At 43.2% G+C, this 24,918-nt stretch overlaps 1 protein-coding gene and 1 long non-coding RNA gene across 8 annotated transcripts in view; both read right to left on the bottom strand.

The window, feature by feature from the left end:
• Window positions 1-24,918, bottom strand: part of LOC106577493 (VPS10 domain-containing receptor SorCS2) — a 349,001-nt gene that overhangs the window by 300,296 nt on the left and 23,787 nt on the right. The gene's annotated exons all lie outside the window — the stretch shown is intronic.
• On the bottom strand, window positions 11,574-13,664 carry LOC106577494 (uncharacterized). Its single transcript, XR_001322157.2, has 3 exons — window positions 12,886-13,664; window positions 12,673-12,769; window positions 11,574-12,576 (listed from the first exon to the last, which is right to left on the bottom strand). It is a non-coding gene; the product is annotated as an uncharacterized lncRNA (long non-coding RNA).

The raw sequence follows: 24,918 nt of genomic DNA, 5'->3' as shown, positions 1-24,918 counted from the left end.
TTCTTTGGGATAGGGGGCGGTATTTTGAAGTCCGGATGAAAAGCGTGCCCAAAGTAAACTGCCTGCTACCTGCTGCCTGCTACTCAGGCCCAGAAGCTAGGATATTCTAAAACTGTTCAAATAATGTCTGTGAGTATAACAGAACTTATTTTGCAGGCGAAACCCCGAGGACAAACCATCCAGGATTTTTTTTGTTTTGACTTCACTGTGTTTTCAATTTGTTTTCTATGGTAAACTAGATTTATGAGGAACCTGGTTGCAGTTCCTATGGCTTCCACTAGATGTCAACAGTCTTTAGAAATTGGTTGATGTTTTTCCTTTGAGAAATGAAGAAGTACGGCTATTCAGAATGAGTGTCAAGCCAAGTGGACTCTTTTGTTTGGGGCGCGCGACCTGTAGCTCACTCCACTTTGATTTTATCCGCTATTGAACACAATATATTCCGTCTTAAATTTTATCGATTATTTAAGTTTTAGGATACCTAAGGATGGATTAGGAAAGTTGTTTGAAATGTTTGGACAAAGTTTACAGGTAACTTATTAGATAATTTGTAGTCATGTTGGGCGAGTTGGAACTGGTGTTTTTCTGAATCAAACGCGCCAAATAAATTGACTTTTTGGGGATATAAGAAAGGAGTTTATCAAACAAAAGGACCATTTGTGATGTTTCTGGGACATATTGGAGTGCCAACAGAAGAAGATCTTCAAAGGTAAGGCATGAATTATATCGTTATTTCTGACTTTTGTGTCGCCACCTGCCTGGTTGAAAATGATTGTTATGTATTTGTATGGTGGGGTGCTGTCTTCAGATAATCGCATGGTTTGCTTTCGCAGTAAAGCCTTTTTGAAATCTGACACCGCGGCTGGATTAACAAGAAGTTAAGCTTTATTTTGACATATTGCATGTGTATTTTCATGCAATACCGTCCCACCTAGCCTATTAAGAACACATTCTTATTTAACAAAGACGGCCTACCCCGGCCAAACCCTCCCCTAACCAGGACCACACTCTGCCAATTATGCTCCACCCTATGGACTCCCGATCACGGCCGGTTGTGATAGAGCCCGGGATCAAACCAGGGTCTGTAGTGACACTGAGATGCAGGGCCTTAGACCGCTGCGCCACTCGGGAGCATGGTGAAGTCAATCTGTGCATTGTGAGAGCTCTGCTGGATTGTCTAGTTAAAAAGGTCAAGGCTGTAGCCTCTGACACAGAAAGCTACTCGCTGCATGTCGACAACCACTCATCAAAGCCAATCACCACAGACTACAGGCTACAGGCTGAGCACTTTGATTTACCAGACACTGGCCAGAAGAAAGCTCACAAGCTTCGGTAACGTTATACCAACATTCTGCCAATGTTGCAATGTGTACTGTAGAATCAAGAGAGCACAAACAATCCCAAGCACAGAGACATATGGAATAACTCCCACACCTTTGGGGTTTATTCTTGAAGGTGATTCAGCTGGAACACCTGTTCTCTCTGTGTGGCCATTTTGCCCTTTGTGATGTCCCCGCAAGATAACCCAGGCTGCTTTCGTTGACACAACTCCTTTTCCATTATCACTCATAAAGCTTTAACATCACTGTATTTCCAGTAAAGACACAGCTGGTTGACTCCTTTAAGATATTAAGGTACTTTTCTGCAGGGAAAACAGAAGCATTGTTCAATTCCAAGGATGTCAAAATATGAATGGGTCTTATAATCTTCTTGAAGATAAAGTAACCGTTTTTTTATATTTTTTATATAGATTGAGGCTTACGTCAATGTAATTGTCTGCATCATTTCCAATCCCCGATATATCTTTTTTTGTATATATATATATACACACCACCGTTAAAAAGTTTGGGGTCACTTAGAAACATCCTTGTTTTTGGAAGAAATGCAAAAAAAATTGTCCATTAAAATAACATCAAATTGATCAGAAATATAGTGTAGACATTGTTATTGTTGTAAATGACTATTATTTTTATTTCTATTTTTGATTTTTAATACATTCTAATGATTATTTGATAAAACTTGAATGAAAGACATGAGCTCTGCTTTGTTTCTTGCACAAGCTGCACACACTTCATCAGTCTCTCATTCACAAGCACTTGATAATGCCTCGAATTTCCCGGCAGCATCCCCCTAGTGTGGCCGTAATGCCACCTAAAAAAATCCATGCCTTTTGCAGCCAGTGGCAGTTGTGCCCTCTGGCTGAATATAATAATTAGAATTCCCTTCTCCCGGTTGGGGTGTTCTGAAGAACCTCTCACTCACATGGCTCTCTCAGATATCTCAATTCTTATTAGCCAATTCCCGTCACATGATCCGGTTCTCCTCACAGGCATCTATCTCAGCTCCTAAGTAGGCTACAAGTGAAGACAGACACATCGGGGATGCAACTGCATACATCCTTCATATCAAATTCCACGGCTCATATTGAAGATGTTAGAACTGTCCACATTTACTTTTCGTCAGCAAAAGGCCTAACGAACAGCAAAATCACTAGCCTATGTTAATCTACTATCCCCAATAGTACAATTGTTTTATTTTTAAGCAATGAGGCTGATGCAACAGAGCAGAACGCTTAGCTTAAAATGTTGATAAACGGGGCCTCCCGAGTGGCACAGCGGTCTAAGGCATTGCATCGCAGTGTTTGAGGCGTCACTACAGACCCAGATTCGATCCCAGGCTGTGTCACTACCGGCCTTGACCGGGAGTCCAATAGGGTGGCGCACAATTGGTCCAGCGTCGTCTGGGTTAGGGGAGGGTTTGGCAGCAGGGGCTTTACTTGGCTGATCGTGCTCTAGCAACTCCTTGTGCAGGCCGGGCGCCTGCAGGCTGACCTTGGTCGTCAGTTGAATAGCGTTTCCTCCGACACATTGGTGCGGTTGGCTTCCGGGTTAAACGGGCGGGTGTTAAGAAGCGCGGTTGGGTGTGGTCATGCTTCGGAGGATGCATAACTCGACCTTTGCCTCTCCCGAGCCCGTTGGGTAGTTGCAGGGATGAGACAAGATCGCAATTGGATATTGAGAAAAAGGGGGTAAAATAAAAATGATCCCATTTTTTAATAAAATGTTAATAAACCATTCGGCTATTTCCTCACATTATAAGCGCAGCAATGCACACATATAAGCTTGAATGTTCCAACATGCGATCAATTAGCAGGAAAACACCATTCTCAAAAGTAAACACAAATGTGATTATGCATTCAATGCTTTATTATAAAGGTGCATTTTTATGGTGAAAATGATCTTCCCCAAACTTTAAACACACGCTGCCAATGTATGCAAGTAAGGCTCTACACCGGTTGTAAAGCAGATTAATGTGCTTAATGTTAATAATTATTTGGTCACTTTAGTTGTGATACAAACCTTATCAAAACACATAGGCCTATGGGCTAGGCTGCATGAGGTGTGGGACTATGATTGGAAAAAGTCACAAAAAAAGGCTTCTGTTTCATACCTTACTCCACACAAGCTGAGCATCATTCACAGTTGACAATATATAATTCACCCATCAGACTATTCTTGATTTAATCTTGTCTTTACATGTACTAAATAATGTGTGAAATTAGTTTTGATTTAGAATGGACCATTATCATGCATCTAATAAAAATAAAGTAAAAATAAAGAAAAACTCTGGAATGAGTAGGTGTCCAAAGTTTTGACTGGTACTGTATATACTGTATAGATATATATATATAAATTGTGCATATCTTAATTTGTTTCCACAATTAACAAATAATATGTGTAATAATGTAACCAGTTCTTACAAAGGATTCTTACCTATAACCAGGATTGGCATTTATTATTATTTTGACAAACAATTACTGTGATTAATCCTATATTGTTCCTAACAACATTACCCCATAGCAACCGATGTGGGATGCATACACACAGAGAAAGAGAAAGTAATAGTTAGAAATGTTCTATCCATAAAACATCTATCCATGTTTTTTTAGTTTTTTTTTCTCCTCAAATTAGGCCAAATTCACCAAAATGGTAATAGGAAAAACGAATTCCACCAAGTTCAGCTGACCCAATCCCCTTTAAATCAACAGAGTTCCAGTGGGTCATTACTAAAGGCCCTATTTTTTTTTACCGTTATATTACCAGATAAGTTGACTGAGAGCACATTCTCATTTACAGCAACAACCTGGGGAATAGTTACAGGGGAGAGGAGGGGGATGAATGAGCCAATTGTATGCTGGTGATGATTAGGTGACTGTGACGGTATGAGGGACAGCTTGGGAATTTAGCCAGGATACCGGTGTTAACACCCCTACTCTTACGATAAGTGCCATGGGATCTTTAGTGACCACAGAGAGTCAGGACACCCGTTTAACGTCCCATCTGAAAGACGGCACCTTACACTAAAGGCCCGATGTCTGGTCTGTATTCCACCCAGCCATTCAGAACCCCTCACATCACCATAGAACCTCTCACTGGCCTTCACATCTCCACTTCCAGGGTCAGACTGGCTTCAAAGGGAGTACATTCTGGAGCCCCCCTCCCCATCTACTAGCCTGCAGCTTCCACTTTCATTTTCAGCCTGAATCCCACCCCTCAGACAGCCACACAAAGAGAGTTTCAGAGGGGATCACTCCACTAGAGAGCCTGCTGTTACTCGGAGGTCACAACAATATAAAGCTCCATAGAGAAACTGCTATCGGGGAAAAGGTCTCCTCCACTAACCCAGAGCCCTGAGAGGTTGAGCAGTGGAGCCCATAGATGGATAAGGAGGGGCGAGTTAAGAACACAGTGGGCATTTCCATCTAAAAGGACCCATGAGCACCAACATGTGAAGTTCATAGGAGCATGTCAAATTGGGTGTCAAATGAAAGATACAAATCTATATTAAGGTATGTCAATTAGTTTAACCTTTTTCCCATCCTAAACATTTGGAAAAAGCAAAGTACTTGATTTCTGGTCAAACATAAAAGAAAATGTCTTAAAAGATATTAGAAATACATCAAAACACAATAATGCTGAAGTAAAGACCCCTGCCAACTAATAGCAACACTTATAATTTGCCTTCTGTATGTGCCTTGTAATTCTGTTACCACAAACACACATACTGTATCTTTAACATATTTTCTAATTTCTCTCCCTCATGTGGAGCGAGGATAGTGAAAGTTCACAGAAGTAACATGTAAAGGTAGTCCTACCAATTAGTTATAGTGTTTTTACTGATGTCACGTGTATTTATGAATTGTTAAGTGATTAAAATGTGAAATTCTGTTACCAAATCGGTAGCGGAATTACCAAAACATCTGTAACGGAATTAATGTAATTGAATTGGCTACAATGGGAAATCATAGTAGTCACAAACCAGTTAAGTCACCTGCTACTGTACTCCCTTCCACTGACATACTGTTATGTTAAGCTCCAAAAACGTTTTTTTCTTCTCTTCTGTCATCTAGTGGTCAAAGCAAGATTGTGAAAGCAGTCTGGACAACTCCTCACTTTCCCTCTCACTTTTCTCACTCTCTCCAGTTAATGTCACCTCTCCCAGCTCTTACTGACACCTACCATGGCACCTACCACCTACCCTCTTTCCACTTACTGCAACAAGCATCCTCATCCACTGAGCACCGACCGACACCAGACGTCCATGGATGTTGAAAAGTACTTGAAATTTGGTCAGTCTGTCCTGGCCCGACCAAATCTGAACCAATCATAGACGTCTGTTTCACAAGTTTGGCCAGCCAACATAGTACTGTCACGACTTCCACCGAAGTTCGGGCGGTGTTCGGCGATCGACGTCACCGGCTTTCTAGCCATCTCCGCTCCATTTCTCATATTCCATTGGTTTTGTCTTGTTCCATTAAACACCTGTTTTTCATTCCATAATTACTGCATGTATTTAGTCCTCTGTTCCCCTCTGTTCCCCTGTTCTCCATTGTCTTTGTGTGTAATTGTTTGTTTGTTATGGGGATTATTGTCAGGCGCTTTACTTTTGCTATGTTCCGTGTTTTTGGCACGTTATTGTTTTTATGTGCTGTCATTTTTGGTACGGAATTAAAGTGCGCCTGTTCACTACACTCTGCTCTCCTGCACCTGACTTCGCCTCCCGTACACACCCTTGACAGAATTACACACCGAACCATGGAGTCAGCAGGAGCAGGGACCCCGGTTAGAGGAGTCGAGGAGCGCGTCCAGGAACATTCTGCTATGTTACATCATCTTGGTGCCATGATGGATCGCGTTGTCCAGACTATGGACCACTGGGAGAGACAGGAAGTCTCCCCAGTGCCTCGACCAGCGCAACCGGGGTTACCTCTACCCATCCCGTCCGGAACCAGTCCCAATGGGATGCGTCTCTCCCTTCCCAGGGAGTATGATGGGACGGCAGCACAGTGCCAGGGATTCCTGCTACAACTGGACCTCTACCTGGCCACTGTGCACCCAGCTCCCTCGGAAAGGGAGAAAGTGTCTGCCCTCGTCTCATGCCTCTCGGGGAGAGCTCTGGAGGGGGCAAACGCCATGTGGGGAGAAGAAGATGCGGCGTTGGACCACTTCGGGGAGTTCACCCATCGCTTTCGGGCCGTCTTTGACCATCCACCCGAAGGTAGAGCGGCGGGGGAACGGCTCTTTCATTTGAGGCAGGGGACGAGGAGCGCCATGGAATTCACCTTGGAATTCCGGACCTTGGCTGCCGGAGCAGGCTGGAACGACAGGGCCCTCATCAACCACTATTGGTGCAGCCTGCGCAAGGACGTCCGACGTGAGCTGGCCTGCAGAGATGCCACCATCTCCTTCAACCAACTGGTGGATTTGTCCATCCGGTTGGATAACCTGCTGGTCACCCGCGGACGTCCAGAGGGGGCTCTGTCGATGCCATCTTCCAGCACTCCCGCTCGTGTGCCCATGGAGTTGAGGGGGCTGCGCGTAGGGAGACTGGAGGAGGAGCCATCACGTGCACCATCTGTGGCCGCAGAGGGCACACTGCTGGTCGGTGCCATGTCGGTTCCTCTGGGAGTAGAGGCAACAGGCAGAGCACTCTGGCGTCACCCCAGGTGAGGCTGCACCACACTCATCCAGAGTCCTCTGTTGACCACCTGTTTGTTTCCCAGATTTTTCCCTGCATTCCCAGCATAAGGCACTCGTCGATTCAGGCACAGCTGGGAATTTTATCGACAGAGCGTTAGATCTTAGTTTAGGGATCCACATTATTCCTGTAGTTAGACCTTTCCCGGTTCACGCTCTGGATAGTCGACCATTAGGGTCCGGGCTAATCAGGGAAGCCACCATCTCCTTGGGCATGGTGACGCAGGGGGGTCACGAGAAGAGAATCAGTCTCTTCCTCATTGACTCTCCTGCATTTCCCGTAGTACTAGGCCTTCCCTGGTTAGCTCAGCATAACCCCACTATCTCCTGGCAACAGAGGGCTCTCACGGGGTGGTCGCGAGAGTGCTCGGGGAGGTGTGTAGGGGTTTCTATTGGTGCTACCACGGTGGAAAGCCCAGACCAGGTCTCCACCATGCGCATCCCCCCAGAATATGCCAATTTAGCTCTCGCCTTCTGTAAAAAGAAGGTGACTCAATTACCACCTCATCGACGGTGGGATTGTGCGATAAATCTCCTGGTAGACGCTGCGCTTCCCAGGAGTCACGTGTATCCCCTGTCGCAAGCGGAGACGGTGGCTATGGAGACATATGTCTCTCAATCCCTGCATCAGGGGTACATTCGGTCATCCACTTCACCCGCGTCCTCGAGTTTCTTTTTTGTGAAGAAGAAGAATGGAGGTCTACACCCGTGCATTGACTATAGAAGTCTAAATCAAATCACAGTGAGGTACAGTTACCCGCTACCTCTTATCGCCACGGCGACTGAATCAATGCATGGGGCGCGCTTCTTCACGAAACTGGATCTCAGGAGTGCGTATAACCTGGTGCGTATCCGGGAGGGGGACGAGTGGAAGACAGCGTTTAGTACCACCGCAGGGCATTATGAGTACTTAGTGAATGATGAATGCTCCATCAGTCTTCCAATCCTTTGTAGATGAGATTTTCAGGGATCTGCATGAGCAGGGTGTAGTGGTGTATATCGATGACATTCTGATATACTCCGCTACACGCGCCGAGCATGTGTCCTTGGTACGCAAGGTACTTGGACGACTGTTGGAGCATGACCTGTACGTCAAGGCCGAGAAATGCCTGTTCTTTCAGCAGGTTGTCTCCTTCCTAGGGTATCGCATTTCCACATCAGGGATGGAGATGGAGAGTGACTGCATTGCAGCCGTGCGTAATTGGCCGACTCCCACCACGGTAAAGGAGGTGCAGCGATTTTTAGGGTTTGCCAATTACTACCGGAGATCTATCCGGGGTTTTGGCCAGGTGGCTGCTCCCATTAACTCACTGCTGAAGGGGTGTCCCGTACGGTTGCTGTGGTCGGCTGAGGCGGACAGGGCTTTTGGGCAGCTAAGAGCTCTGTTTACTTCGGCTCCCGTGCTGGCCCATCCGGATCCCTCTTTGGCGTTCATAGTGGAGGTGGACGCGTCCGAGGCTGGGATAGGAGCCGTGCTCTCACAGTGCTTGGGTACGCCACCAAAACTCCACCCCTGTGCTTTCTTCTCGAAGAAGCTCAGCCCAGCGGAGTGTAACTATGATGTAGGGGACCGGGAGCTGTTGGCTGTGGTTAAAGCGTTGAAGGCGTGGAGACATTGGCTTGAGGGGGCTAAACACCGTTTTCTCATCTGGACTTACCACCGCAACCTGGAGTACATCGGGCCGCGAGGAGACTGAATCCTCATCAGGCAAGGTGGGCCATGTTCTTTACCCGTTTTTTGTTTACCCTATCCGACAGACCAGGTTCCCAGAATACAAAGGCAGACGCGCTGTCCCGGCTGTATGACACAGAGGAGCGGCCCATGGATCAGACTCCCATACTCCCGGCCTCTTTTCTGGTAGCGCCGGTTGTGTGGGAGCTGGACGCGGAATAATGCGTTCAGTATTACCCTGTGCTATGGGCATCAAGGTATTAAAAAAGTAGTGATCAGATAAAGCAGCATCAACAATAGAGGATATGTCAATAGAAAGCCCCTTGATAAAAACCTACGTGAGTGATGACGGTGTCAATATTGGAGTAGTTGGCCAGAACCGTGGGCAGGAGGGAGTTGATGTCATGGACCTTGGTCGGACCTTGGTCGGTCCACAGACCGTAGGCAGGCCATCAATGGTCAAGAAGAGTACTCTTGAATAATTCTTATTATTGATCAAGTAGTAAAAATGATCCCGTCTGGCATTTCTAATTGCCTTGTTATACAGTTGGTATAGAAAGTCACCACACCCTTTCAAAATGTTCACCTTTTGTTGCCTTAAGCCTGAAATGAAAACACATAAAATCAGACTTAGTCCGGCTTTATTTACACACAGTATCCAAGTGATTTTTTTTGGCGAAAAAACTCTGAAAATGACTTACAACTAAAACAGTAAAATACCCTATTTGGATAAGTGAACAGCACCCTTTGTGGAACCACCTTTTTTCACTTGGATATTGTTGGTTACAGTGTGTAAATAAAGCCGGAAAAATACCCCTTTTATGTGTTTTCATTTCATGCTGTAAGGCAACAAAGGTGAACATTTTGAAAGGGGGTGGTGACTTTCTATACCAACTGTATAACAAGGCAATTAGAAATGCCAGACGGGATCATTTTTACTACTTGATCAATAATAATCAGAATTATTCAAGAGTACTCTTCTTGACCATTGATGGCCTGATAAATCCTACCCCTGCAAATCAATGTGAACTTTCATCCACATCTAAATGTGATGAGTTTGCGACATATTTCAGAGATTAGATAGCAAACATTAGGCTGGGTATTAGTCAAGCAAGACCTGATGAGAAGTTTGATGATATGTGCTCTAGCCTACCACGCAAAAGCACTATGGATTTATTTTCCCTGGTTGACACAGACATGCTCAGGAAAGTGATATCACAACTTAAGCCTTCTACCTGCCTTCTCAATCCTATCCCCACCACCTTCTTCAGAACAGTTTTTAATTGCATATCTGAAGAAGTACAAGCTATTGTTAATCACTCATTGTTCACAGGCACTTTCCCCACTGCACTACAAACTGCTATGGTGAAACCCCTTCTGAAGAAATGTAACCTAGATTCTTCAGCTCTTAGCTATTTTTGGCTAATCTCCAAACTTAAATTTGCAAAATTCTGGAAAAATTGGTTTTCAAAGAAAATTGATATCACATGTGCAGTAGCGGTGCATGGGTAAAATAACCGGGGATGCCAATTCATATAACAACCTATGTGTTGTGATATTTGCATTGTTTGCTCTATAACCTGTTAGTTCATATGCCTTGACAACATGATATATAGGCATAAGGACAAGACAATAAGAGGACAGTTGCAGAATATATTCAACCACACATTTGTTTCATCACAAAACCGGAGAGAAACATCTGTCCGGTAAAGTCCACAAAACATATTGTATGTAACAAACAGTTACATGACCTACAGCATGGTCAAGCAAGTTAATGTTTCGGACTTTTTCAGACTACTAAACTACTATTGATTTACGGAGAGTTACCGCAAGTCACAAAAAAACAGGCACTGCCTCCACTATTACAGCACCATTTCAACTTCAAAATTTCAACATCATCTCATCAACTATGCTTAGTCTAATACAGTGACAACTAAAATATACCAACAACTATTTAGTCCAATCAATGTAAGCTAAATTATGTGGTTGCCCATGTTTCCGATTTCTGTGTACAGTGGTTCTTTAAAAATTGCGTCGTACTGCAGCACTGCTTGCAGGCTGCCGCAGAATTCTATGGCACATTATTTAAGTGTCAGCCATTGTTGCCATTAATGCTAGTTAGTGCCAGTTTGACCACCAGAGGGCATCTTTGAGAAGAATTTGACTGTTTTTAATATTGGCTGTACTAGAGAATTTAAAACCTTTTTTTGTAAGAACATAGTATATGGGATTGATTTTAAGAAATGTAGCTTAATTAATTTGATTAATATAATGGTGTTTATATTACAAGAAAAACCAAAAATTATACATCTGACAGACAGCGCCAGATTCAGTAACTCTAAACAAGGATTAGATGGAGGCAGATGCTATAGGAAGAGCCATGGATGTATAGCTGAGGGAAAGGTGGGAAGTATCAGGGCAACTACAGTACCTTTTATTTAGCGAGAAGAAAATAGGAGAATTAGAAAGAGAGAAAAAGTTTTGTTAACATGGTGGGGTGTGGGGGGGAGGGGTGCGGTGACTGGCTTTCAAAAGTTGACGCTGTACAACGCGGCCGGTCGGGAGTAGGCTACTAGGGAGTAGGCTACTAGGTCACCCAAACGGAGATTCAGTGAAAATAAAAATCTCATTGATTTATCAAGACCAGTCCCCATGCTTGTCTCAGAGCAGCGCAAAACAGTGCTGAAATAGTTGACCACAAGCAATTGCTTCAAATCCTATTATAACAAGTGGATGACTTTGGGTGTTCCAGTAAGCAACAATGTGTTGCCTTCATTAGCCTACTTTATTCTTAAAAGAACTCCAGCACGGAGAATAGAAAGAAGCCTTAAATAATTAAATAATAAAGCGATTGACTGCACAAATGCATATGACAGTTTTTAATATTGGCCATCAAGAAAAAACACAGCATCTACCATGGTAAAAAAAACAATTTCAAAATGCAGATGTTTATTAGGCTAATGTGCAATCTAACAAGTACCCATAGCCTACAGTACATAGTAAACATTGTAAAGCCACACAAAAACACACAAAAACTCACATCTGCAGATATACATTATGTACATATATGCACGAATTGAATGTGAGATTGTGCACAACCCTTAGGGCCACATTTACATGCATTTTCATAGTTTTTGTCAAAATTGCTCAAGCTCTTTACATTTGGTTTGGGAATCATTGACGGACAGCAAAAAATAATCCTAACTTTTCCACACCCTAATTGTAGGCTAACCAATACCCAAACGGAGATTCAGTGAAAATAAAAATCTCATTGATTTATCAAGACCAGTCCCCATGCTTGTCTCAGAGCAGTGCGAAACAGTGCTGAAATAGTTGACCACACGCGGGTAAGCTATTGCTTCAAATCCTATTATAACAAGTGGATGACTTTGGGTGTTCCAGTAAGCAACAATGTGTTGCCTTCATTAGCCTACTTTATTCTTAAAAGAACTCCAGCACGGAGAATAGAAAGGAGCCTTAAATAATTAAACAATAAAGCGATTGAACCCGCCACGTACAGTATGTTGACTGCCTGTCGGAGGTAGAGTTCCAGAGCTCACTGGCATGCCTGGCATGGATTATGACTCCATCTTGTTCCTCGCCCTCTTCAACGCGCCATTCTTCGCCTGACTCTCCGCCAATGCCGCTTGACTCTCCGCCAATACCGCCTGGCTCTGGACCAATGCATCAGCTGTCACCAGTATCTCTTCCCTCAGAGAATGTTGCTCTTTCTACTGGTCTACCTTAAATAAAGGTAAAAGAATCAAATGACTCGATCTCGGTCTTCAAAGTTTGAATCTGATCCATGTCCACCTTCATCAGATGAACAGAATGGTCCCGCCCTGAGCCCCAATTGATTACAGTGGCCTATGATAGAAACGGTAGATCAATTAAGAATTAAAAGTGACTACAACACACAATACTGTGTATAGAAAGACATTTTAAGAATCGAGCAAAACTAACCACTTTCTTGGGAACCATGCGTTTTTTTCGGTGCGGCCCGTTGTCTAGCCCTTTGTCCAATGATCTCCACGGATGGGTGTCGGCATGGTTGTATGCTCTGCAAAAACACATTCACATTTTTAGTACACAATTATCGATGTTATTATACAGTATACCTACACATTGATAGGCTATATACATGTTTTTAAAGAAAATGCACTGAAACAAAAATACCTTTAGTTTTGGAGATCCTCTCAGTTCCGGCTCATTTTCAAGTCCTTTGGTGGTTACAGTCCTAACCCTGGAAGAAACTTGCGTGGACTTATGGTTATAATATAGTAGGTTATAATAAACTGAAAATTGCGTGTCAATTCAGAAACCATGTGCCATGGAATTGGTACATCGAAAATCTCTTCCCAACTATTTTGCAATCTATACAGCTGTAAATGTTTAGGTCCTTAAATGAAACTGGTAAATATTTTTATTGATCACAATTTTCGTGAACCAATTTTGGTCTTTAATGTAGGGCTAACAGACAAGTTCATTTTTTTAAAATTGAAATTCCAACCAACTTTCTATAGCTTTTTTTTTTAAATAACAATATTTTGGAGATGATTTCATTTCAGATAACCGAATGTGAGCGATTGTAATCTGAATAAAGGAAAAAAGGCCATTCTTGAACATGGGGTGAGACATTCTTACTAATTTGTAAATAAAGCCAGTTTGTTATATAGAATAATTTATTTCTGTTTTTAGTGTGAGATAAACCAAAAGCCCACCGTGCCTATTTTTCTAAAATCATCAGTCCACATGTCAAGTGAAATTCCCCCATTGTATTTACCCAAGTTCACTCTTAACTCCAGGACCACTGACAGTTTTTTTGTTGTTGCCTGATGCAGGACTCTAGTGCCAGATGATGCGCCAGGCCAGCTAGTTAACATTAGCCTACTACATCTAGCTACATGTTGAACTTCCATCCGCTCAGGCCAGGGCACAATGTATGAATTTATGGTTGGATCAGAACCGCTGTTATAATCAAATCAAACTTTATTTGTGACATGCACCGAATACAAGAAGTGCAAACCTTACTGTGAAATGCTTACTTACAAGCCCTTAACCAACAGTGCAGTTCAAGAAGAGTTAAGAAAATATTTAACAAATAAATTAAAGTAAAAAATTGTAAAAAGGTAACACAATAAAATAACAATAACGAGGCTATATACAGGGGGTACCGGTACCGAGTCAATATGCGGGGGAACAGGTTAGTCGAGATAATTTGTACAAATAGGTAGGGGTGAAGTGTCTATGCATAGATATTAAACAGCAAAAAGCAGCAGTGTACAAAACAAATGGAGGGGGGTGTCAATGTAAATAGTCCGGTGGCCATTTGATTAATTGTTCAGCAGTCTTATGGAAGAAGCTGTTAAGGAGCCTTTTGGTCCTAGTCTTGGAGCTCCGGTACTGCTTGCCGTGCGATAGCAGAGAAAACAGTCTATGACTTGGGTGACTGGAGACTGGAGTACATTTTTTGGGCTTTCCTCTGACACCGCCTATTATATATAGGTCCTGGATGGCAGGAATCTTGGCCCCAGGAATGTACTGGGCCGTATACACTACCCTCTGTAGTGCCTTACGACCAGATGCCGTTTCCATACCAGGCGGTGATGCAACCGGTCAGGATGCTCTCGATGGTGCAGCTGTATAACTTTTTGAGGATCTGGGGACCCATGCCAAATCTATTCAGTCTCTGAAGGCGGAAAAGGTGTTGTCGTGCCCTCTTCACGACTGTCTTGGTGTGTTTGGACCATGATAGTTCATTGGTGATGTGGACACCAAGGAACTTGAAACTCTCGACCCGCTCCACTACAGCCCCGTCGATGTTCATGGGGTCCTGTTCGGCCCACCTTTTCCAGTAATCCACAATCAGCTCCTTTGTCTTGCTCATATTGAGGGAGAGGTTGTTGTCCTGGCACCACACGGCCAGATCTCTGACCTCCACCCTATAGGCTCTCATCGTTGTCAGTGATCAGGCCTACCACTGTTGTGTGATGGTGTTGGAGTCATGTTTGGCCACGCAGTCGTGGGTGAACAGGGAGTACAGGAGGGGACTACGTACACTCCCCTGAGGGGCCCCAGTGTTGAGGATCAGCGTGGCAGACGTGTTGTTGCCTCCCCTTACAACCTGGGTGAGGCCTGTCAGGATGTCCAGGATCCAGTTGCAGAGGGAGGCGTTTAGTCCCAGGGTCCTTAGCTTAGTGATGAGCTTTGTGGGCACTATGGTGTTGAATGCTGAGATGTAGTCAATGAACAGCATTCTCACATAGGTGTTCCTTTTGTCCAGGTGGGAAAGGGCAGTGTGAAGTGCGATTGAGACTTCGTCATCTGTGGATCTGTTGGGGTGGTATGCGAACTGGAGTGGGTCTAGGGTATCCGGGAGTATGTTGTTGATGTGAGCCATGACCAGCCTTTCAAAGCACTTCATGGCTACCGACGTGAGTGCTACGGGGCGGTAATCATTTAGGCAGGTTACCTTCGTTTCCTTTGGAACAGGGACTATGGTGGTCTGCTTGAAACATGTAGGTATTACAGACTCGGTCAGGGAGAGGTTGAAAATGTCAGTGAAGACACTTGCCAGTTGGTCCGCATACTTTGAGTACACATCCTGGTAATCCGTCTGGCCCCGCGGCTTTGTGAATGTTGACCTGTTTAAAGGTCTTGCTCACATCGGCTAGCGAGAGCGTTATCACACAGTCGTCCAGAACAGCTGGTGCTCTCGTGCATGCTTCAGTGTTGCTTGCCTCGAAGCAAGCATAAAAGGCATTTAGCTCATCTGGTAGGCTCGCGTCACTGGGCAGCTCACGTCTGGGTTTCCCTTTGTAGTCCGTAATAGTTTTCAAGCCCTGCCACATCCGACGAGCGTCAGAGTCGGTGTAGTAGGATTCAATCTTAATCCTGTATTGACGCTTTGCTTGTTTGATGGTTCGTCTGAGGGCATAGCGGGATTTCTTATAAGCGTCCAGATTAGTGTCCCGCTCCTTGAAAGCAGCAGCTCTAGCCATTAGCTTGATGTGGATGTTGCCTGTAATCCATGGCTTCTGGTTGGGATATGTACGCAGGGCCACTGTGGGGACGACATCGTCCATGCACTTATTGATAAAGCCGATGACTAAGGTAGTGTACTCCTCAATGCCATTGGATGAATCCCGGAACATATTCCAGTCTGTGCTAGCAAAACAGTCCTGTAGCATAGCATCTGACCACTTTCATTTTGAGCAAGTCACTGGCACGTCCTGCTTTAGTTTTTCCTTGTAAGTAGGAATCAGGAGGATATAATTATGGTCAGTTTTGCCAAGTGGAGGGCGGGGGAGAGCTCATCTCTGTGTGTGGAGTAAAGGTGGTCTAGAGTTTTTTCCCTTTAGTTGCACAAAGTCCCCGGCCACTAGGAGCACCACTTCTGGATGAGCATTTTCTTGTTTGCTTATGGTCTTATAGAGTTGGTTGAGTGTGGTCTTAGTGCCAGCATTGGTCTGTGGTGGTAAATAGATGGCTACTAATAATATAGATTATAATTCTCTTGGTAGATATTGTTACCAGTACGGAGAATTAATTAAAACCACAAGTCCAAATCCCTATCTCAATCCATGGCTAAGTTAGGAAATTAACGATTTTATCCAGCTAGCTAGCTAGCCACCAGAGGACAACAACTCCACGAGATGCAACAATTCTATTTTTTTTCTGTCAATGACATTTGGCATGTGAAGTGATTGGTGTGAAGCCAAATCTAAATTGGGTTCCCTTGACGCTTTTTTTTTTGGTGCGCCAGGACCATTCACAGCTGAGCTCACTCAGTTTACCTCAACGCTGACTGGCTATTATTTTATACTTTTTTTTCATCAAGGGAGGCCAAATGCTCGCTGGCTTCCCTTGCATTCAATGCTACGAGCGACAACAGTGTCATACTATTTTTGACCAGACAGCATCAGATGGAAGTGCTAAACATACTGAGACAGAGGGGGCGCTGTTTCATTCGCTCAAATGCTTTCTCCGGTGAGATACATTCAGCCTCTTACGAATTAAAGGAAATGTATGAAACACAGAGACTAAATATTTTTTTATTTATTTATTTATTTATTTTTAAGAATCTTGACTTCCCTTGGCATCCATGATTACACGTCACTGCACATGTGGCATTCCACAAAGTTCGGTTCTGGGTCTGGTACTGTTCAGGTTATATTTGTTACCCATTGCAGCATTATCAGAAAGCAAGGCATTGATTTTCACTGCTACACAAACGAACCACAACTTTACATTTCTGTGTCACCAGAGGATTTTAGTTTAACAGACACATTATTCGACTGCATTAGTGATTTAAATACTTGGATGACTCACAACTTCCTCCAGCTAAATCAAGACAAGACCGAGGTACTTATTATTGGAGCCAAAGCAGAGAGAGAGGATCTGGCAGCACATTTTAATTCACACACCAGGTAAAAAACTTAGGTGTCTGTTACGTGTAACCAGTTTCTGTTAACGATTATGTGTATGGCAACAAGATACCCCGATGCCATTCCTCTGCGTAGGATTACAGCTCCGGTAGTGAGTAAAGCCTTAATTAAATTCTTCGCGACATTTGGGCTACCTAAGGTGGTACAAACTGATCAAGGTACAAATTTCCTATCAAAGCTCGTCAAGCAGGTGTTAAAATCCTTGTCAATTACGCACCGTGTGTCAAGCGCATATCACCTAGAGTCTCAGGGTGCGCTTGAACAATGGCAACAGACACTGAAGTCTATGCTACGTAAATATTGTTTGGAATCTGAGAAAGATTGGGATGAGGGAGTTCCTCTAGTTTTGTTTGCTGCTCGTGAAACTGTACAGGAGTCCCTAGGGTTCAGCCCGGCTGAACTAGTATTTGGGCACACAGTGAGAGGACCAATGAAAGTCCTTAAAGAACAGTTTTTGTCCCAAGAGTTGTGTACGGGAGATGAGAATGTGTTGGACTACGTTAGTCGCTTTCGTGAGCGCCTACACCAAGCCTGTGCTCTCACAAAGGAAGCTCTGTCTTCCTCACAGAGGAGTATGAAAAGACACTATGATAAACAGGCTGTTTCTCGTCCACTACAGCCAGGTGACCAAGTACTGGTGTTATTGCCTGTTCCAAGATCTTCACTGTCAGCTCGTTTCTCTGGTCCTTATTTGATTGGAAAGAAATTAAGTGAAACTGATTATGTGCTTCAAACTCCTGATAGAAAACGCAAACAAAGTGTGTGCCACATTAACATGTTGAAAGCATACCACACCCGACCCATCACCCAGGTAGATAGTTCAAAAACAGCGGAAGGTACTGATGTCTTTTCTGCTTCTACTGCTATGATAGTGGGCTGTCATATTAATGATGTTGATGGATTAAAGTTGTGCAATACTCAGCAACATTGCGTTAGATTGCCCAACTCAGAAATGCTGCTGTCTCTCCAGTCAGGTCTGGTTCATTTAACGGACAGACAGGCCAACGATATTGTGAGGCTACTACACAGTTTTCCATGTCTCTTTAATGACGTTCCTACTCGCACAAACATGTTGGAACATGACATTAATGTTGGAAATGCTGCCCCTATCAAACAACACCCATATCGTGTCAACGCTTCTAAGAGGAAAATAATGAGGGATGAAGTGAGATATTTGTTGGAGAACGACCTGGCTACGCCAAGTTCAAGCCCTGGAGTTCTCCTTGCATTCTGGTTCCTAAACCTGATGGTACGTCCAGGTTATGTACGGATTATCGAAAGGTAAATTCTGTCACAATGCCAGATTTGTTCCCGTTACCCAGACTGGACGACTGCATTGACACTGTTGGTGCTGCTACTTATGTAACAAAGTTGGACCTCTTAAAAGGTTACTGGCAGGTTCCATTAACCTCACGTGCTTCTGAGATTTCTGCCTTTGTGACCCCAGACAACTTCCTACAATACTCAGTCATGGCTTTTGGGATGCGGAATGCACCAGCCACTTTCCAACGACTGGTTAACGCAGTATTATCTGGCGTTCCCAATTGTAGTGCATACCTTGATGATTTAGTGATTTATTCGTCTGAGTGGTCAGATCATGTTAACTCTCTAAGGGTAGTATGTGAAAGTTTGGCAGCTGCTTCTCTAAGCCTGAACTTGGCAAAGTGCGAGTTTGGGAAGGCTACTGTTACCTATCTCAGCAAAGAGGTCGGCCATGGACAGGTGCGCCCTGTTGATGCCAAGGTCTTGGCTATAACTGCATTCCCTGCACCTACCACCAGACAAGAGCTACGCCACTTTTTAGGGATGGTTGGCTACTACCGTAGTTTCTGTAAAAACTTCTCTGCGGTAGTTGCTTCCTTGACCGATTTGCTCAGTCTGGCTAGATCGTTTGAGTGGTCCCCGGATTGTAAGGTAGATTTTGATACTGCTAAAGCACTCTTATGTAATACCCCTGTACTTGCTGCTCCGGATTTTGAACGGCCGTTTAAACTTGAAGTAGATGCTAGTGCCTGAGGTGCTGGTGCTGTTCTACTAAAATTTAACAAATGTCAAGCAAACTATGCAACCGTCGAGCAAGAAGCTCTAGCTTTGTTAGCTCTGCAATACTTTGAAGTGTACATTGGCTCTAGTGCCCTACCTGTGATCGTATATACTGATCATAACCCCTTAGTGTTTCTCCACCGGATGTACGACCAGAACCAGCGCCTTATGCGTTGGGCGCTTATTGTGCAAAATTATAATTTGGAGATCCGTCACAAAAAGGGTTCTGATAATGTGTTAGCAGATGCTTTGTCTCGTGTGTAAAATAATGATTTTTGTAAAGTTGACTTTGAGTGTTGATCTTGTGAGTATACTTTGTTCGCAATCCCCCTTAGGGTTGCTCTTTTAAGGGTGGGAGTGTTACGGATACTGGTAGTGTGTATCCTGTATGTGTATTTCTTTTCTCTCCTTCTCCCCTCACAGGTGACAATTATCATTCCTCAATCAGTCACCAACCAAGACACCTGCTCCTTTTCCCTCAACCAATCACATCCCCTTTCCCTTGGTTTAAAAAACCAGTCAGTAGTTTTCTCAACAGTTCAATCTTTCTCTCTGTAGCTCGACCTCTCTGTATCATTCAATCTCTCGCTGGATTGATCTCTCTTTTGTTTTTGCAACTACATGTCACTTTGTCCGTCAGCCTGTGAGTATTGTTTTTGTTAAAGTGTTGACTGTTTGTTTGATGGTGGGAGAAGGGGGTACCAAGACAAGTCGCCCATGGGCATACAATACCCGTAGGAATACTTGGTCTAAGTACACTAGTTAGAACTGGGCAAACCACCAACTGTATTTTATTGGTTAGTTAGCTAGCTGTGCTTGAAGCAGGTAGACTAGCTTAGGGGTGTTTTTGAATACTTATTATTTATTTCCTTGGGTCCAGCTCAGCCCCTTTTCCCGCCCCCCTTTACCGTGTGTTTTAAAATAAACCTATAGTGTTTGACGGTAGATTTAAGTTGTCTGTGGTTTTTGTTCTCACTGTTCTTTATCACTATTATGATTTGCATGAGTTATGTTACGGGTCTCGTTTCCATCCCCCCTAGACTGCAGGGCCAAAGGGATTCGTAACAGTGTCATTTTAGATTCTGAACTCAATTTCAAATCACACATTAGGAATGTGACCAAAATATATTTTTTACCACCTGAGGTACACTGCCAAGGTACGGACGTTTCTATCTCAGATTGATACAGAGAGACTCATCCATACTTTTATTAAAAGCCCGCTTGACTACTGTAATGCTCTCTTGTCTGGTCTACCCAAGAAAGCCATTGGTCCCGTGTGGCTCAGTTGGTAGAGCATGGTGTTTGCAATGCCAGGGTTGTGGGTTCGATTCCCACGGGGGACCAGTATGGAGAGAAGAAATGTATGTATTCAAGTGCTCTGGATAAGAGCGTCTGCTAAATGACTGAAATGTAATTGGTCAACTGCAAAAAATATGCATAAGGCGCTGGTTCTGGTTGTACGGGTACTGACCGGATGGAAAGCACACATTACACCGGTTTTTAGTCTCCACTGGCCACCTGTGAGTTTTAGAATACATTTTAAGATTCTTCCATTGGTTTTTAAATCAATCCATGATTGTGCACCCCAATACATATCAGACATGCTTTTGAGTTATGTACCCAGTAGGTACCTCAGGTCCTCTGGCATGGCCCTTTAACTATCCAAAAGCCTAGGACCAAGAGGCATGGATAAGCAGCCTTTAGTTACTATGCCCCGTGCCTCTGGAATAGTCTGCCCGAGCACCTGAGGGGGCCAAAACTGTGGGCGTATTTAAAAGCGATCTTAAAACACACCTTTTTATTTTTGCTTTTCCTTAGGGTGTTTAGTCTTTCAGATTTTATTATTGAGTTTTTTTATTCTCTTATGTTTGTGTAGTAAATATTTCTATTTTTATTTTCATTGGTTTTTAAATATGTTTGTTCCTGTAAAGCGCATTGCGTTCTATTCATGTCTGAAATGTGCTATATAAATAAAGCTTGATTTTGACTCTGCTGTGATTGTTTCAGATTTGGTCTGGTTCGGACCAACCAAATGTGGTGGTGTTTGGGGGCAGAGCTTATTAAAATAATATGCAAAATAAGAATTTCTAACTCTGTGTACCTATTCAGGATACATCGCCATGAAGAGAGTGATATTCATATCCATAATTATGCATTTCTGTATAGTACAGATCAGGTACCCATGATGTAATTCAGTTACTGGATGTAAATCCACTTCACTACTGTAGCTCAATCAAAATACATTTTTTCAAACACAAGGTGTCATGTCATAGACACCCCATTCTTTCTGCAGACATCTGTGAATCTTAATTTTTAGCAGATATTTAACAGTTTTTGGAAAATGTTGTCACAAAACAGATTTTACCGTAATTCTGTTACCAAACTTTGCATCTGCAGTTCTTCCAGTAAATGTGTTTGTGACATTTTCTGTTAAATTGTTCAAAGTTGTCCTTGTGCATAGAGTTGTATGGTTTGTTAAACTTTGAAATCAATGTTTGTTTTTTGGCATACATTTTAAAGTGAAATCAAAGTGTAATTCTATTACCATGGAATTACGCGAATAGGACTTGGAGGATGAGCAGAATTCGATCAGTTGACATCCCGTTGCTGAGATCGCCGTTGATTTGGAACCGCACAGAGATCATGGGACCTGATGTGTTTTTGGTTTTACTATCCTTGTGGGGACCAGAAGTCCTCACAAGGATAGTTAAACAAGGCAAAAGTGGGGACATTTCGCTGGTCCCCACAAGTAAAAAGGCTATTTTAGGCTTAGAGGTTAGGATTACAATTGGGGTTAGGCTTAGGAGTTAGGGTAGGTCCTCTGAAATCAGAGTGGAGTTAGAGGGTGAGGTGCTGACTACTAAAACCTCTTAGCTACCTGGGATGTATCTTTGATGGAAGCTTGGGAGGTGTGAGCATGGCCAATAAAGTGCTAGGGAAGGTTTACGTCAGGACTAAGGTTTTGCTAGAAAGTCCAAGCTGCTTGATAAGGACTCCATGAAAGTGCTAGCCACTGCCCTCATTCAATACCACTTTGCCTACGCTAGTACTTCCTGGTTTGGGGGCTTATCTAAACTTACGAAGGGGACGCTCCAGATAGCCCAGAATAAGCTGATCAGGGTAGTATTAAAGGTGAGTCTAGGCACACATAGGCAGGAGCTGCTTTCAGGAACTAAACTGGCTGCCTGTTGAGGCTAGGGTGTCCCAGATTAGACTAGGTTTGGTTTACAGGAGTATTTATGGTCCTGCGTCCAGATATCTAAGTGATTACTTTCCTAGTGTTAGGGATGCACACAATCACAGCAGCAGGTGTTGCTTATGTGTGCTTATACAGGTTCAGGAGTAATGCTGGGAAAGGTACTTTCTTGTATACTGGAAACTCAGAATGGAATAAGTTGCCTCTGCCCATAAAAACAATGTCCTCTCTTGGCAGCTTTAAAAATAAAGTAAAAATATGCTTTGTCTTCTGTGCCCATATGAATAACCCCTATGATGTAACTGCAATGATGAGATAGATGTTCTTCTTCTCTGTTTTTGTTTTACTATTTCACTGCCATACTGTGTTTAACTGTGTTCGATCTTGTCTAGCAATCTTGTCTCAAGAGGACCACAATGGAAATAAGTCCCAGACTTTATTGTGTGTTATCCTCGATGATATTACTCATGTGCATGTATGACTTTTTCAAGCTTTATGTGTGCTTGTTTTTTTTAAATGGTAGTTAATAAACTAAAAAACTAGGGTGAGGTTTAGCTTTAAAGGGGTTTGGGGTTAAAGTTAGGGATCATGGGTGTGTTCTTAGTCCACTCCTGTACTCCCTGTTCACCCACAAATGCATGGCCACGCTTGACTCTAACACCAACACCTCTTGGTCAGACTTCGATGGCTGCACATCACCCACCGCTTCCGAGTATATTATTTGCCAATGTCTCTAGACAAGGTAGACGAAATTAGGGCAAGGGTTGCCTTCCAGAGAGACATCTGAGATTGTAACATTCTCTGTGTCAAGGAAACACGGCTCTCTTGAGATATGTTTTTCAGAGTCGGTACAGACCCCGGGTTTCTTCATGCATCGCGCAGACAGAAATAAACATCTCTCTGGGAAGAAGAAGGACAGGGGTGTATGCTTAATGATTAACAACTTATGGTGTAATCATAACATACAGAAACTCAAGTCCTTTTGTTCACCTGAACTAGAATTCCTTACAATCAAACGCTGACTATATTATCTCCCAAAATAATTCTTGTCGATTATTGTCACCGCCGTGTATATCCCCCCTCAAGCAGATACCACGATGGCCCTCAAGGAACTTCACTGGACTCCATGTAAACTGGAAACCATATATCCTGAGTAGAGGTTGACCGATTAATCTGCATGGCAGATTAATTAGGGCCGATTTCAAGTTTTCATAACAATCGGTAATCTGCCTTTTTGGATGCCGATTATGGCCGATTACATTGCGCGAGGAGACTGCGTGGCAGGCTGACCACCTGTTACGCAAGTGCAGTATCAAAAGGACCTTGTAGCTTCTAGGAGCCAAGGTAAGTTGCTAGCTAGCATTAAACTTATCTTATAAAAAAAACAATCAATCTTCACATAATCACTAGTTAACTACACATGGTTGATGATATTACTAGGTTAACTAGCTTGTTCTGTGTTGCATATAATCAATGCGGTGCCTGTTAATTTATCATCGAATTACAGCCTACTTCATCTTCGCCAAACAGGTGATGATTTAAGAAAAGCACAATCGTTGCAATAATGTACCTAACCATGAACATCAATGCCTTTCTTAAAATCAAAACACAAGTATATTTTTTAAACCTGCATATGTAATTAAAATAAATTCATGTTAGCAGGCAATATTAACTAGGGAAATTGTCACCTCTTGCGTTCAGTGCAAGCAGAGTCAGGGTATATGCAGCAGTTTGGGCCGCATGGCTCGTTGCGAACTGTTGAAAGGCCATTTATTCCTAACAAAGACCGTAATTACTTGATATTTGATAGAGCAGGCTGACTGAGCGGTGGTAGGCAGCAGCAGGCTCGTAAGCATTCATTCAAACAGCAGCTCTTAGCAATGCTTGAAGCACAGCGCTGTTTATGACTTCAAGCCTATCAACTCCCGGGATTAGGCTGGCAATACTAAAGTGCCTATAAGAACATCCAATAGTCAAAGGTATATGAAACACAAATGGTATCGAGAGAAATAGTCCTATAATTCCTATAATAACTACAAGTTAAAATAAAAGTGTTCATTGTTCATTCAGTATTGTTGTAATTGTCATTTATTACAAATGTATATATAAAAATTGGCCGATTAATCGGTATCGGCTTTTTTTGGTCCTCCAATAATCTTTTCCGGTTTCAGCGTTGAAAAAAATCATAATCGGTTGACCTCTAATCCTGAGGCTGCATTTATTGTAACTGGGGATTTTAACAAAGCACATTTGAGAACAAGGCTATCTAAATTCTATCAGCATATTGATTGTAGCACTGACGTGGGCAATACACTGGATCACTGCTACTCTAACTTCTGCGATGCATACAAGGCCCTCCCTATAGGCAGAAACTAAAACAGGATGTACCTGTGACAAGAACCAGTCAACGCTGGTCTGACCAATCGGAATCCACACTTCAAGATTGTTTTGATCACACGGACTGGGAAATGTTCCGGGCAGCCTCAGAGAATAACATTGATTTATATCACACTGCACACTGCC

Source organism: Salmo salar, chromosome ssa18 (genome assembly GCF_905237065.1).
Source record: "Salmo salar chromosome ssa18, Ssal_v3.1, whole genome shotgun sequence".
Taxonomy (NCBI): Eukaryota; Metazoa; Chordata; class Actinopteri; order Salmoniformes; family Salmonidae; genus Salmo; species Salmo salar.
The sequence above is the reverse complement of the archived record's forward strand: the minus strand, read 5'-3'. Positions and strand labels throughout refer to the sequence as shown.